Source organism: Branchiostoma floridae, chromosome 5 (assembly GCF_000003815.2).
Source record: "Branchiostoma floridae strain S238N-H82 chromosome 5, Bfl_VNyyK, whole genome shotgun sequence".
NCBI lineage: Eukaryota > Metazoa > Chordata > Leptocardii > Amphioxiformes > Branchiostomatidae > Branchiostoma > Branchiostoma floridae.
In genome coordinates, this window is record NC_049983.1 from 29,171,641 (window position 1) to 29,185,920 (window position 14,280).

The following is a 14,280-nucleotide window of genomic DNA, read 5'->3' on the forward strand; positions in this document are numbered from 1 at the left end:
GTGCCTGACGTTCTTCATCAGTGAGAGAGATTTTGTTTGTAAATAAAAAGTAACTCATTATGTGGCCATTGCAATGGTGTGAAGTATGTTGGCGGGTTTTTCTCAGCGTCTGAAGTCATTCATCAGTAGAGAGTTTGTTGGGGCAACATAGTGGAATGTTGTTCACAAGTAACGTTATGTGTCAAGCATTGTCACTGACACCTGGGCACGAACCCGAAGACATTGGCCCCTTACATTCCATGTTTCCTTGGTTCCGACAGGTGTGCTGATTAGGAATATCAGGACACGTGGCGTCGATAAAGGTTAGACGTCCAGGTACAAAAAGCTGTTACTCAAGCGACTGGATATGGTTTTGGACGCCAACAATGCTCCCCATAGCGGAACGCGGTTCGCAGGTATGTGAAGAGTGTCACTGAGCGCCTGTGGACATCGGCTGAGCGTAGATCAGGTTTCCTTTGCAATGCTGTAAACAGTAAAGGATTCTCACACGTACGCCTTTCTCGGTGTCTGACGTCATCCAAACATAAGAGTGTTTGTTTAGACTACAAGTGGAACGTGGTTTGCAGGTATGCGATGAGCGCCACACCTGGTGACATTGCAACCCACCCGGTGACATTGCAACACACCTGGTGACACTGCAACACACCTGGGGACATTGCAACACACCTGGTGACACTGCAACACACCTGGTGACACTGCAACACACCTGGTGACACTGCAACACACCTGGGGACATTGCAACGCACCTGGTGACATTGGCTCCGAACAGACCAGTCCCCTTAGTTCCGCCTGCAGTACAAGCCTGCAGCCTGGGTAGGTGGGGAGAGCTGTCTTTGCTGCAACCGAGCACAACAAGGTACGTTGCTTTGCCCCTTTATTCATTGAGAGTTGTCCCATTTTTTGGACGGATTGAAAACAGCAGGTGAATATCACCTTTTCATGATGTCAACCCGGAGACCAGACTGTACGGTTTTAGCCACTTTAGCCCTACTGTTTTCGAAAAGTGTGGTGGGTTATTTAAAATGCTCTCCGCAAACCTCCATTTAACTAGCCTCCTTCACCGGCCTTTCTGGGGGCATTGGCGGAAGATGTTGGGGGGGGGGGTGTTGGGGGGTGATTTTTATGTGGATTTTCAATTGACTGAGAATACGCCGTGAAGGAAATATGCCGAGAAAGGAAAATTGCCGGGAAAGGACTATATGCCGGGAAGCTTGTACCCGCCCCCACTAGCGTCCTGTCCGTTTCAGTCTTATCAATCACTTAAGGTAGTAATGGACAGAACCCCCTTGGTGCCTCAACAGTTCCTGTTAGCCGAAGATATAAGTCGATGTGTGAAACGATCCGGGACCGCTGCCATGGTAGCTTCACAACAAACACCTGAAAGCAAATTAAGATACGGCAGCTCTAAAGTTTTCTTGTTTGTGACAGGACGACTGTTGACAAAACTTCGTTCATCTCGCCCGGTTGATTTGAAGGATCGCCTCACTTAGCAACGAACTCTCGCTGCAACGACCGGAACGACCTTGTCGGGCAAACATGGCGGGAGGGTTTTCAAGACTGTTCCTGCTCGCGGTGCTTGTTGGGATCGCCCTGCCGACTGCAGGTTGGTTGGATTTTGTAGATTTTGGTTCAAAGCAGAAAAAAAGTACATAAGTGTTTGCTTCGTAATAGAATTTGTACTTGGAACGTTCAAATCGTTTCTATTTAATATAGGACGACACAGGCGATTAGATTTACTGTGATACCTTTTCCCTACAGAAATTTTCGAAAATCTAGCACAAAAAATATCAGTACGCTTACGCTATGATGCGATTGAAAAGAAATGGATGTCTAAGCGACATATTATTTTCTATGAAATGATTATCCATGTAGCACGAATGCCTTGTCCACTAGCTCCATGTATACTGTTGAGTTACATATGCCCTTTGCCATGTTCCCAGATGCAGCAACCACACCTGCCTCGCAGTGGGGCGGGACCACTGACTCAACAGCCCCTGGTGAGCATCTGCTTCACCTGACTTGCGCATGATTTACATGGCTTCAGCTAACTAGCATGGGTATTGCCTGATCAGCACAGATTTTCCCTGGCTAGCGCATGCTTCACTTGACTAGCGCATGCTTCACCTGACTTGTGCATGATTCACCTGACTTGTGCATGATTCACCTGACTAGCACAATGTTCACCTGGCTAGGACATGTTTCACCTTTCTAGGACAGGCTTTAACCGACTAGAACATGCTTCAGCTTCACCTGGCTAGCACAGGCTTCAGCTGACTAGCACAGGCTTAAGCTTAATAGCATAGGCTTTAGCTGACTAGCACAGGCTTCACTTGAATAGCAAATGCTTCACCTGACTAGCACAGGCTTCACCTGACTAGCACAGGCTTCACCTGAATAGCACAGGCTTCACCTGACTAGCACAGGCTTTATCTGGCTAGCATAGGCTTTACCTTGATAGCACAGGCTTCACCTGGCTAGGACAGGCTTCACCAGGCTAGCACAGGCTTCACCTGGCTAGGACAGGCTTCAGCTGGCTAGCAAACTCTTTAGCTTGATAGCACAGGCTTCAGCTGACTAGCACAGGCTTTATCTGGCTAGCATAGGCTTTACCTTGATAGCACAGGCTTCACCTGGCTAGGACAGGCTTCACCAGGCTAGCACAGGCTTCACCTGGCTAGGACAGGCTTCAGCTGGCTAGCAAACTCTTTAGCTTGATAGCACAGGCTTCAGCTGGCTAGCAAACTCTTTAGCTTGATAGCACAGGCTTCAGCTGACTAGCACAGGCTTCGCCTGGCTAGCACAGGATTCACCTGGCTAGGACAGGCTTCACCAGACTAGCACAGACTTCACCTGACTAGCACAGGATTCACCTGACTAGGGCAGGCTTCACCTGAATAGCACAGGCTTCACCTAACGACGACAGACTTGATTAAGCTATCACAGTCTTTCCCTTACTAGCAATTACCTGACTAACATGGGTATTACTTGACTAGCACATACTTTAACATGACCAGTGTAGGCTTCACTTGACTAGCACAGGCTTCAGCTAGCACGTTTAGTAAATCTGATGAGTCCATGTTCACAGTTCTCCTCATGGTTGTTCACCCTTTCCGCCTGTTTCACGCATTACTTCACAGAGAAGCTATGTGGATGATTCCCATGGAACCCCACTGATGCGACAGTAGACTGTGACTACGACTACTACGACTACAGTTGGTCCAGTTACCGCGGCCGCTGTCGCGTCTCCTGCCTGAATGCGACAATGCTGGTCGGTCCGCCGGGGGATGACATAGATTACCGCTGCAACGTCAACAACGCCAGTTGGATCGGTAGCGAACCCGTCTGCATCGGTAGGAGGCAATATGTTTTCTTTATAATCAACTCTAACTTTGTTTCCAAATGATGCATTGCTCATTTGTGGAATTACAAATCTCTAATTTTGATTTTCGTAGACTTCAAACAGAATCTAAACTGCAGCTTTCCGTGGATTAATGCGGAAAATAATTAAGAAAAGTGACCAGATACTAAAGCACTGGCTTTGACTATAGGCAGATACTTAAAAAACAAATAATCTATCTGGAAACGTCCCAACTTTGTGATTACATCAGAACCTATTGAGAATACAAAAGGCTTATTTAACGAATACTTGAATCTTCTTGATTGTTTCGTCGATGAAGGTTAATGTTCTTGATTGTTGATTGTATTGATTCCCCTCCGCCCGATGAGGCTTTGGGACTGATGAGGTGAACCCTCTTCAAATGAGTCGGTCTCAGTGTCCAGAATGGCAATTACTCCAAGAAGGATGTTGTGTGGAAGGAGTTAACTTTCTGGACACAAAACCCGACCACTCTGTGAGAGGACTAATGGAATGTAAACTACATCAGGGCACACCGACCCTCTCTCAACCGGGTTTGGCGTCGGTACCGACTTCCGATGAACTTTGACCCAATGCTAACGCCACTCAAGAGGAACAATCACTTGGAAACAGCACACGGATAGCTGAAGACGACCAAGAGATTCGGTTGATAATGAGTGTCAGAGTGTCGATTGTTTAAGTTGAAGAACAGCTTACTTCTCAACAATATAATTTACAAACTAAGATTAACGTTTTCATGCTAATAGTATGGTTTAATTACGTACTAATCTGTGTTTCCAGGTGGGTTCGACAACACCACAGTAACAGAGAGCGCGGCGAACCGAGTCCGCCTGGTGGGGGGAGACTTCTACGGCTGCGTGGAGCTGTACGATGACGTCACGAGGCAGTGGGGGCCTGTGGTTGGGTTCCGTGTTTTTCTGGAGCTGTGGGAATCCAGAATGGCCTGGGCTGATCTGGCTTGCAGGGATGTCGGGTTTACTGGGGCTTTGGCCACTTACGCGTACCTTACAGACAGTTCGTTGCTGTACGCGATTTCAGATTCCCTTTCCTACTCTAGACCTAACGAGACTGGACCAAATTTCTATCTTGATAGTTTTGCTTCGGCCCCAAAAGGAGTATCTGCACAGCATTTGTATGACACCGTGGAGCGGGTGGTTCGGGGCGAATGTACCGAAACAGTGCTCAGTCCAGGAACACAAAACTGGTGGAACTGCCATACGGATCTGATGTGTTTGGCCTGTCAGAAGAAAGTAGAAAGTAAGCAGCATCCCTACATCATTTCTGTTGTACACAAAAATAGAAAAATCATTGCTGGATTTTGAATCTGTACCTGTATCTATAGCCGGTATAACCGCCCTTCGGCGTAACACACCAGCTTCTGCATCTGTATCTATATAGCCAGTATAACCGCCCTTCGGCGTAACACACCAGCTTCTGTATCTGTATCTAAATTTATATAGCCAGTATAACCGCCCTTCGGTGTAACACACCAGCTTCTGTACCTGTATCTATATAGCTGGTATAATTGCCCTTCGGTGTAATACACCAGCTTCGCAGGCACGTGGCGTGGCAGCAGCTGGTTATATTACACTGAACGACCCGTCACACCTAAGTTTTGCACATCTATCTGCAAATGTTCTTTAACACTATCTACCGAAGATACCTCTACTGTTCTTTGTGATAACAAATTCTACTGTACGATACATTTTGGTAACACTAGCATCCCAGTTAATGTAGTAGTTGTTTGTGCAATCTGGCAGCTTGGTTCTGTACCCCTTCGAGTTTATCTTTGTCTTTCTTTGTATATGGGTCCCATACTGTTGCAGCATATTCAAGGTTAGGTCTTACCAGTGATGTGTATGCAAGTGATTGTACCCTGGCTGGGCATGCCCACAAGTTGCGTTTGATCACTCCCAATGTTTGTTTAGCCTTGGTTGTTATTTTGTCAACATGGACACCCCACTTCAGCCCAGTTGTTAATGTAACACCCAGGTATGGGTGGCTTTTTGTGGTTGCTAATGTCTGACTTGTAAGGGGACACATTTGGGGTTCGTTTGTTTGTTATGTGCACAACGTAGCACTTTTCGGGATTGAACTGCATAAGCCATTTTCTTTGCCATCCTTCCAGGGTGTTCAGATCTTTCTGAAGAAGTCTGTGAATCATTCTTTATAGATACCTCCATATAGACAGGGCAGTCATCGGCAAATGACCACATCACACTTGTACCGAGCTGGTCTTGCAACTCGCTTATGTACAAAAGGAAGAGCAATGGTCCTAGGACAATTCCTTGCGGAACTCCCGATGCTACTTTAACTGTAGCTGAGGCACTTTCTTCTACCACTACCGTTTGCTCCGTGTTTGTTAGGAAGGCCTTTCACAATTCAGTGTAGTGCTTTGAATTGTACAGTACTCCAGTCTTGAGATTAGTCTGCTATGTCGAAATCTCTAGTAAAATATAATATTGCTAGGTACACCTGCTATTGTTCATTGCCCAAGCTATGGACTGTAACAAGAAGTTGTGGACTGCTAGAACAAGTTGTGTTTCTGTGGATCGCTTTGCTCTGAACCCATGTTAATGTTCATGTAATCAGTTAGTATAGTGTGGAAAAAGTCCAAAGTATTGATGTTTAAAATTGTGGTTCCTGAAATGTCAAATAGTATAGACTAATATAGCTAGACAGTAGTTAGTCATACAGGCTTTGTAACGAAAAGGTATTCTATACTTACTCATCCTTTAGCATAGAAGTGACAATGACAATGATCTTTATTTCATATTCATGCCCAACATGGGCTAAATGCATTGAGTTAGCTAACTTATGAATATGTATCTTTGACCAGTAATACAGTAAGGTCTAAAATAATGCTTTGCCCTCCAGTTGAGCCTACTACCCCTGCGGAGTGGACCAGTCCGAGAACCACAAGACCTGGTGAGTAAAGAGTCTTTTATGTGATATCCAGCTGGGTGACGTAGAACTCTCACATTGTACCGTCCTTGTTTTTGCCCTTAATGTTTTCCAGACCAGGCTGAGATTTAGCCACACTGTATCACTGGAATGGTTGTTCTTGGTTTTCTCTGAAGCATTAAATGAACATAGGACAGCATGTAGAAACCTTTGGAACATAAGGCCTGACGTAACCTATTGCGTTATGCCGGAATTTGAGCCGTCTTTAGCACTGAATTGAATTGTGGCCCAGTAAAACAAAGTGTTGTGCCTTTCATATACGTCTAGTTTGAGATAGGATCCTGATGTGGTACTTTCTCCAATCCTTAAGCTCGTCTTCCATTGTGAAAGTTCGAATCTAAAACCTTTTCACACATGTCACGTTCTAACTTTACCATCACAGCTGGGCCCTGCGGACCTTTTCCATGGCAGCCCACCGACGCCACAGTCGATTGTGACTTCTACTTCACCAGCTCCGTTAGATACTACGACTACACGTTTGGGGGTTACTTCTACCCCACAGGCCGCTGCTCTGTCACGTGTTCTAACAACCTGACGGTGGCGGGGGCGTCAGCCCTTTGGCCTGATGGAGGACACCACTACTACTGCCGCCCGGACATTTCAACATGGTTAGGAATTGAACCAACCTGCCAAGGTAAGATTCTAGAGTAAAAGGTCACTTGTGGTATGATGCATACTGATAACTTAATGAATATGTATTGTACAGTTAGTTTCAATTTGAAAATAGTGAATGAATAATAATAATGAAAACTTGATTTTGAGCTGACACGTAAATAACTGGAATTGAATTCTGGGGCATCCTTATCAAAGGGAACATTATTTCGTATGTTTTTTTTTTTCACACGCTCGCATCAGTTTTAGGGTGCTTATGAGATATCATCCATATAATCACATCAGTATGGCAAAATGTAACGTGATGCCACGATGACTATATAGGAATACTCTTACAATCATTGTGATACTTCTCCCATGATTATTCACCTTTTGGGCCTGTTTCACTTATCATTATCTCGCAGAGAAGCCGTGTGGAGATTTCCCGTGGATAAACAACCCTGATGTAGCTGTAGACTGCGACTACGACTACCGTGAGATCTGGACCTGGCCCGACCCGGTGTACTCCCGCGGCAGCTGCCGTGTCTCCTGTCTGAATGCGACAATGCTAGTCGGTCCGCCGGGGGATGAAATAGATTACCACTGCATCGTCAACAACGCCAGCTGGACCGGTAGCGAGCCTGTCTGTATCGGTAAGAGACAACATTGTCCCTCTGAGCATACCTGAGTTTTGTTTCTAACTGCCTTACGTCGATGAAGATTAGATATCCGGGTAATAACATATGTTAGATATTAAAGAATTACACAGACAACTGGATACAATTTTGGAAACGGTCAGACGTTTCAGGTAGCATCCACCAGCTTTTGGCAGTGACATTTTAGCAAGATTTGTTGATTAGCAGGTTTTTGAAGAAAAGCTATGACTTAATATGCAAATAGCGTGGTGGCTTCAGAGTAATGTTTTTCAAAATTACAATTGATAGTTGTTTTTTTTTTTACCTTGGGCTAGCGACATGCGTCTGGATATTAATTATTGTGAGATATTCAGTACAAGGATTTTCTTATAAATTAGATATTTTCAACCCTACGGTACATGTTTCCTTTCTTTTCTTGTGTGGCTTCCAGGAATTTTGCAATTGTAGATGTCAATGGGGGCAAGAAATTGGGGTGTGCCCTAGGGCAGATTTCGTTTCAAGTTCGAATGGGCAGGAATTAAAAAGAATGGAGGAAATTTATTCGACCCTATGTGACCTGGAGATCAGCCTTGTTATCATCTCACCGATTTTGAAGGTAGTTGCCTTTAAAAATCCAAACCCCTACCTGAGCCGGGATCTGATTTTACCATTGAGGCAGCCATTTTATTGATACATTTATTGATACCCTGAGGCACGTGGTCTTGGTTCAACTTGATTATTTTTGACAACTAAAAGTTGATCTGGAGTTCGGGACCATTGCAGACATTGTGACTAGACCATACCTGATTAATGATACTTTCGACTTTTCTTCTCTGTGTTCCCAGGTGGGTTCGACAACTCGGTAGTAACAGAGAGCGCGGCGAACCGAGTCCGGCTGGTAGGGGGAGACTTCTACGGCTGCGTGGAGCTGTACGATGACGTCACGCAGCAGTGGGGGCCTGTCCTGACTCATGTCTATGACGTCTGGGAGTCCAGAATGGCCTGGGTTGACCTGGCCTGCAGAGATGTCGGGTTTCCGAGTGGTTTGGCCACTCATGGGTTCCCTACACGCGATCCCAGGCCCTACCCCATATCAGACCCATTCTACCGCTCCTACTCCAGACCTAACGACACCGGGCCAAACTTCTTCCTGAACACGAGTTCAGTCGTGTCCGCGGGAGGAGTTCAGCACCTGTACGACACCGTGGAGAGGGTGGTCCGGGGGGACTGCACGGCGACAGAGAACTGGTGGCACTGTAAAGAAAACCTGATGTGTTTGGCCTGTCAGGAGCAACCAGGAAGTAAGTAGCATCCCGCCATGTCATCGGTGAACATCATAAAAGGGAATGGAATAGTCATTGCTAACTTATAATAATGTAAAAAAAAAGAAACAGCTCAAAGTCATCCATACTGCATAAGGCGGTGCTTATCTCCGTTTCTTTGCCCTAGACAAGGAATTGCTGTGTCAGCAGCAGAATCAGGGGCTGTGATCTGACCTTATAAAGATATGGCCTTGTCCCGTTAAGACTGACGCTATCATACAATAACGTCTCAAATTATGACTTCTTCTTTATCTGCAGCGACCACCCCCGCCGGAAGGACCAGTCCACCAGCTGTAGCGACCACCCCCGCCGAGTGGACTAGTCCGGCAACGACAGGTGACTATTTCTATCTGATATCCATCAGATCGCAGAGGTTCATTCCCCAGTGCATTCCCAGCAAATCGTCGGCAAACCTGCATCACCTTAGATCTGACCTTACGCCACTCGCTCCTGCCCTCCGTCAGGGTTAGAAACTCGGGTGTTCTGCTATTCTCTGGAATTCTGTGTCTCCCCTTGGGGTGCCCATAAGACTTGACGTCGGTGAGGTCCCAGTAGCCATTTTCCTTCCGCTTTAGCTTGGTGAATCGTCCAATAAGTTCTGTCTTTTCAACACAAAGAGTCCTGTGATTTTTGTTAGCCAATAAGATCAGACGAAGCAAGTGTTTGGACTTGGCTGTCATGAGGACAACCAAAGTCATTCATATATGGCACAGATGCACAGTCAATAGGACTTGAACAACGAGGGGCTGTATGCAGACACCGTGTTTTTTCCTATTCTCTCGTCAATATCAATATCGTAGTTCTCGAATTAAGACACTGTTCTTTAATACGGATGTCATTTTCTAATGTCGTGATGGTTATGATTATGTTACCTTCACAGAAGGGAACATATTGTTTTTGCTTTGTTTCTTCTTCTTCTCCGCACAAATAAGGTCAACGACTTGGACCAGACGGCTGTCACCATGGTAACCGGTAAAGTAGCAGGCACCATGTGGTGTTCGGTTACATAATGTAGCAAATGTCAGATCTAGAGGGGCTCGGGTCACTACATGTAGAAATGTGTTCAAATAAGAATGAACAAAACAGTTGCCAGTGTTAGACTACAACATGCGAAGGTAACATTCTGTATTTGCTTGCAAATAATACCTTTCTAGTTATCTTTTTGCTTTCCCCTTTGGCTGGTTACAAGTACGTGGCCAGAACCGAAACACTTCACCCGAAACATTGCTTTTATCCAATTCTTCGTGAAGAATTCTATTCTGTTTGTCATTCGCATGAATTACATCTATGCGAGGATGTCCTATTCAACCCCATTCACTTATGTATATTTTTGTTTAGCGTAAACTCAGATAATGTCAGTTCTATCTAAGAAAATGATCCAATCCTCCTACACACAGACAAGCCGTGTGGAGACTTCCCGTGGAGCCCGGCTAACGCCACAGTGGACTGTGACTACAGCTACTACAGGTCCTACGGGATCTCCGGTTACACCGGGGCATATTACCGTGGTCCTTTCAGAGGGCGCTGTGCGGTCAACTGTCCCGATAATACGACGGTGATAGGAGTCATAGTACCGACGGGTATCTACAATGGGCATCACAACTACTACTACTGCCATGTGGACTCCTCAACATGGTTAGGATCCGAACCTCGGTGCGAAGGTAAGGGGTCCACAAATGTTGAAGATGAATTTATCTGATGGATTTTAGCAATCGATTTGCATGTCGTCATGCTGGAGATATTTCTGTAGGCTGTTCAACATTTTTTTGCGATTAAAATTACCAAATGGGGTCCAAGCAGTGCCCACCATACTCTGCTCTGTGATATCACTTTTTGAATATCGAGGAAAGGAGAAATATATTGACATGAATATCTTTTCTGTGAGTAATTATCACTTATTATCAAAATCTATGCCAAAAGAGATCGGCAGAACAGCGTTTTGCTCTGACTAAAAGTACACACACAAACACACACACACATATATATGTCATATATATATATATATATATATATATATATATATATATATATATATGTATATATATGTCACATATATATATATATATATATATATATATATATATATATATATATATATATATATATACACAGACTGAAGTAATACCTCACTTTTCATAAAGTTCAGTGACAGGAATCTGACGTTTTTTCCCCACAGACAAGCCATGTGGGGAGTTCCCGTGGAACCCTGGTAACGCCACAGTGGACTGTGACTACAGCTACTACAGCGCCAGTAACTACTATGACTACATGTCCGGCACGTCTCTGTACGGTGGGCTGAGGGGCCGCTGTGAGGTGCGGTGCCGGCATCCCCTAGTGGCGACAGGGGCGCCGCTTCTGTCCCCTGACGGAGGAGGCTACTACTACTGCCACGGACACTCCGCAACCTGGCTGGGACAAGAACCTCAGTGTCAGGGTGAGAATAGAGCTTCTGTAGCATGCTGAGCCTCAGGTGTTCTAACATGATATTGCCGGTTATAGTGGCCATCTAATGGCTGCTATATTTTCAACTATAAATGGTATACGTCGATGTAGGTTAGACATCCAGGTAATGAGATACGCCAAAAAAAGTTACTCAAGCAACTGGATATGGTTTTGAAACTGGATATGGTTTTGACCGTTTCAAAACCATATCCAGTTGCTTGAGTAACCTTTTTTTGGCGTATAAATGGTATATTTGGTGGGACTGTGGCCTGAGCAAAGCTACTACTTTATTGTGGGTTTCAGATTCCCAAGGTATTCAATATGATTATATAAACAGCAAGCTGGAACCCAATGGCGTACTGGGAGTGTGTTTTGGCCCAGATGTAGATCAGTGTATATGTAAATTTTATTCCTTTTGTTCTTTTCTATTTATGTCTCTAACCGTGTATTTATATCAATACTTCTTTATTAGCCTGGTATCTAAGACATAGCTGCGTAGAGACTTGGCAGCTAGAATGGATTTGGATACCGTATACCACACTTCGTGCCTTCACGCGTTTAGAAAAAATTCGATTTCCTCCATCACAGACAGACCGTGTGGCCCGTTCCCATGGCAGCCCACCGACGCCACAGTGGATTGTGACTACGGCTTCGTGTACGACAGAAGCTACTACGACTACCAGACTGGGTCCAGGTTCCACCCAGCAGGACGCTGTTCTGTCACGTGTTTAACCCTCATCCGACCGTTACATTTTTACGACGAATCTGACCGTATGGGGTCATTTTTGACCCCATTTTGTTTTGCACATAGACATATTTCTGCTGGCTTATTCTGTCATTTCTATGTATTTACTGTTTCACTAACCTATGAAAAATATTTTGACAAGTTTTGGTGTCATTCGTTATTACTCATTATCATAATTTATGCAGAAAATGAGGAAAACCCACATTTGCTCTGAAAATCTACCATACTAAACTTACTTAAACAATGTTTTGTTTTATCAATTTCTAAACAATAATTGTGATGATGCAATAATGCTGATAGCATAATAATGTTATTTAACAAGAAAAAACACAATATTTGTGAAAAGTAACGAACTTATTACTTAATCATGCACCATATTCCGCCATCTAAACACATACATACGATAACTCTTGTCTATTTTCCCGCAAAGATCTTTCTTGTAGGTTCCTTCTGCACAGTCTGTCCATATATTGTTTTTTAATTAATTAGAAACATTTTCACTTTCATTAGCATAGGTAATTAGTGCGTATTATCATAATTTATGCAGAATGTCGAAAAACTGTGTTTTACACTAAAATACCAAATTTCTTTCAAAATATTTGGTGTTTACTCATCTAAGCAACTATAACCTGTTGCTGCAATAGCAATAATAAGGAATGCCTGTTATTTTATTGAAATATCTTGATATTTATGTAATTAATGATTCATAATTGGCTGGGGTCATTTTTGACCCCACCGAACAAGACACAAACTTGATGATGATGATGATGATGATTGGTTTATTTGAAAATCGAGGATATCTGGCAGCCAAAGGCTGAATTGCGTATCTTCTTACAGGGATCACAATAACAATCATTTAACATTATACATTATACATCTCAAAAAGAAACACTTCGAATTGAACTTACAGTGCTAAATGCGGAGGGAACGAATAAACTACAGTTTAAGATTCTGTCGTTACAGTTAAAATCAATTAAAAATACGTATCTGCTAGCTGTCAATTAGCTATAGCTATAAATTTCATTTCCTGATAGCAAAAGTATCGTATCACACAATTAGGAGAAATATATTGCTCTTGAAGCCGTAGTAATTACTTTACATCGTCGTTGAGGAGTCGAACCAAGTAGGGTATAGGGGAGTCCCTGTATCTATTTGTTCTACATTTAACCACTCTGAGTTTGTTAGAGTTTCTGGTGTTTCGTCCATGGAGCTGGCATGTCTTCTGTGGGAGCATGTCTGGGCCCAGTTTCATTGCGAATTTTCTGCACAAGTCCTCGCGTCTTTGTTGCAGTGTGTGGAGGCCTGTGCGCTCCAGTGCCGCTTCATAGGACGTGTACTGTCCACCCAAGATGGTACGGAGAGCTCTCTTCTGGATTCTTTCCAACCGTGCAGTGTGTTCCTTGGTGAGACCGGGATGCCATACAGGCACGCAGTATTCTACCACGGGTCTGACATAGGATATGAATACTTGGAGCAAATCATTCACCGTAACGTTGAACCTTTTCAGACTTCTAAGCATGAAGAGTCTTCCGTTGGCTTTGGAGATCATTTTTGATACATGCGTATCCCATTTTAAGTTTGACTGTAACCATATTCCCAAAAGACACGAGACTACCACGATCTCCAGCGGGGTGCCATTGATTTTGAGAACTGGTGGGGCAGGCGGAAGCTTCATGAACGAGAAAATCATAACCTTGCACTTGTCTGCATTCAACAGCATGTGGTTTTGACTGGCCCACTGATTAAAGTCATTGAGCTCTTCCTGCATGATAGATGGCGCATCATGTTGTCGCGTCTCTGCCAACGACAGGTCGTCAACAAATTTCCACTCACTGAGGGGAGACTCTCTAACAGCGTCATCAAACACAGCCAGGAATATGAGGGGCCCAAGTAGTGTTCCCTGTGGAACTGAACAGGACAGCGTCTGCCACTTAGAGAGCTCATTTCGATACCTGACGCGTTGACGGCGGTTGAGCAGAAAGTTAGCTATCCAAGGTATCAGACATGGTCGTGCACCGAGCTGTAGCAATTTGGAAATAGCAATGTTGTGGTCGATCCGATCGAACGCCTTTGAAAAATCCGTCATGACAAGTGTAGTGATGTTGCCCAATCTATCAGAGTTTCTCGCCACGTAGTCAGTCAAACTAACCATGTAGTGTGCAGTTGACTTTCCCTTGAGACAGCCATACTGTTGTGGGTCGAGTG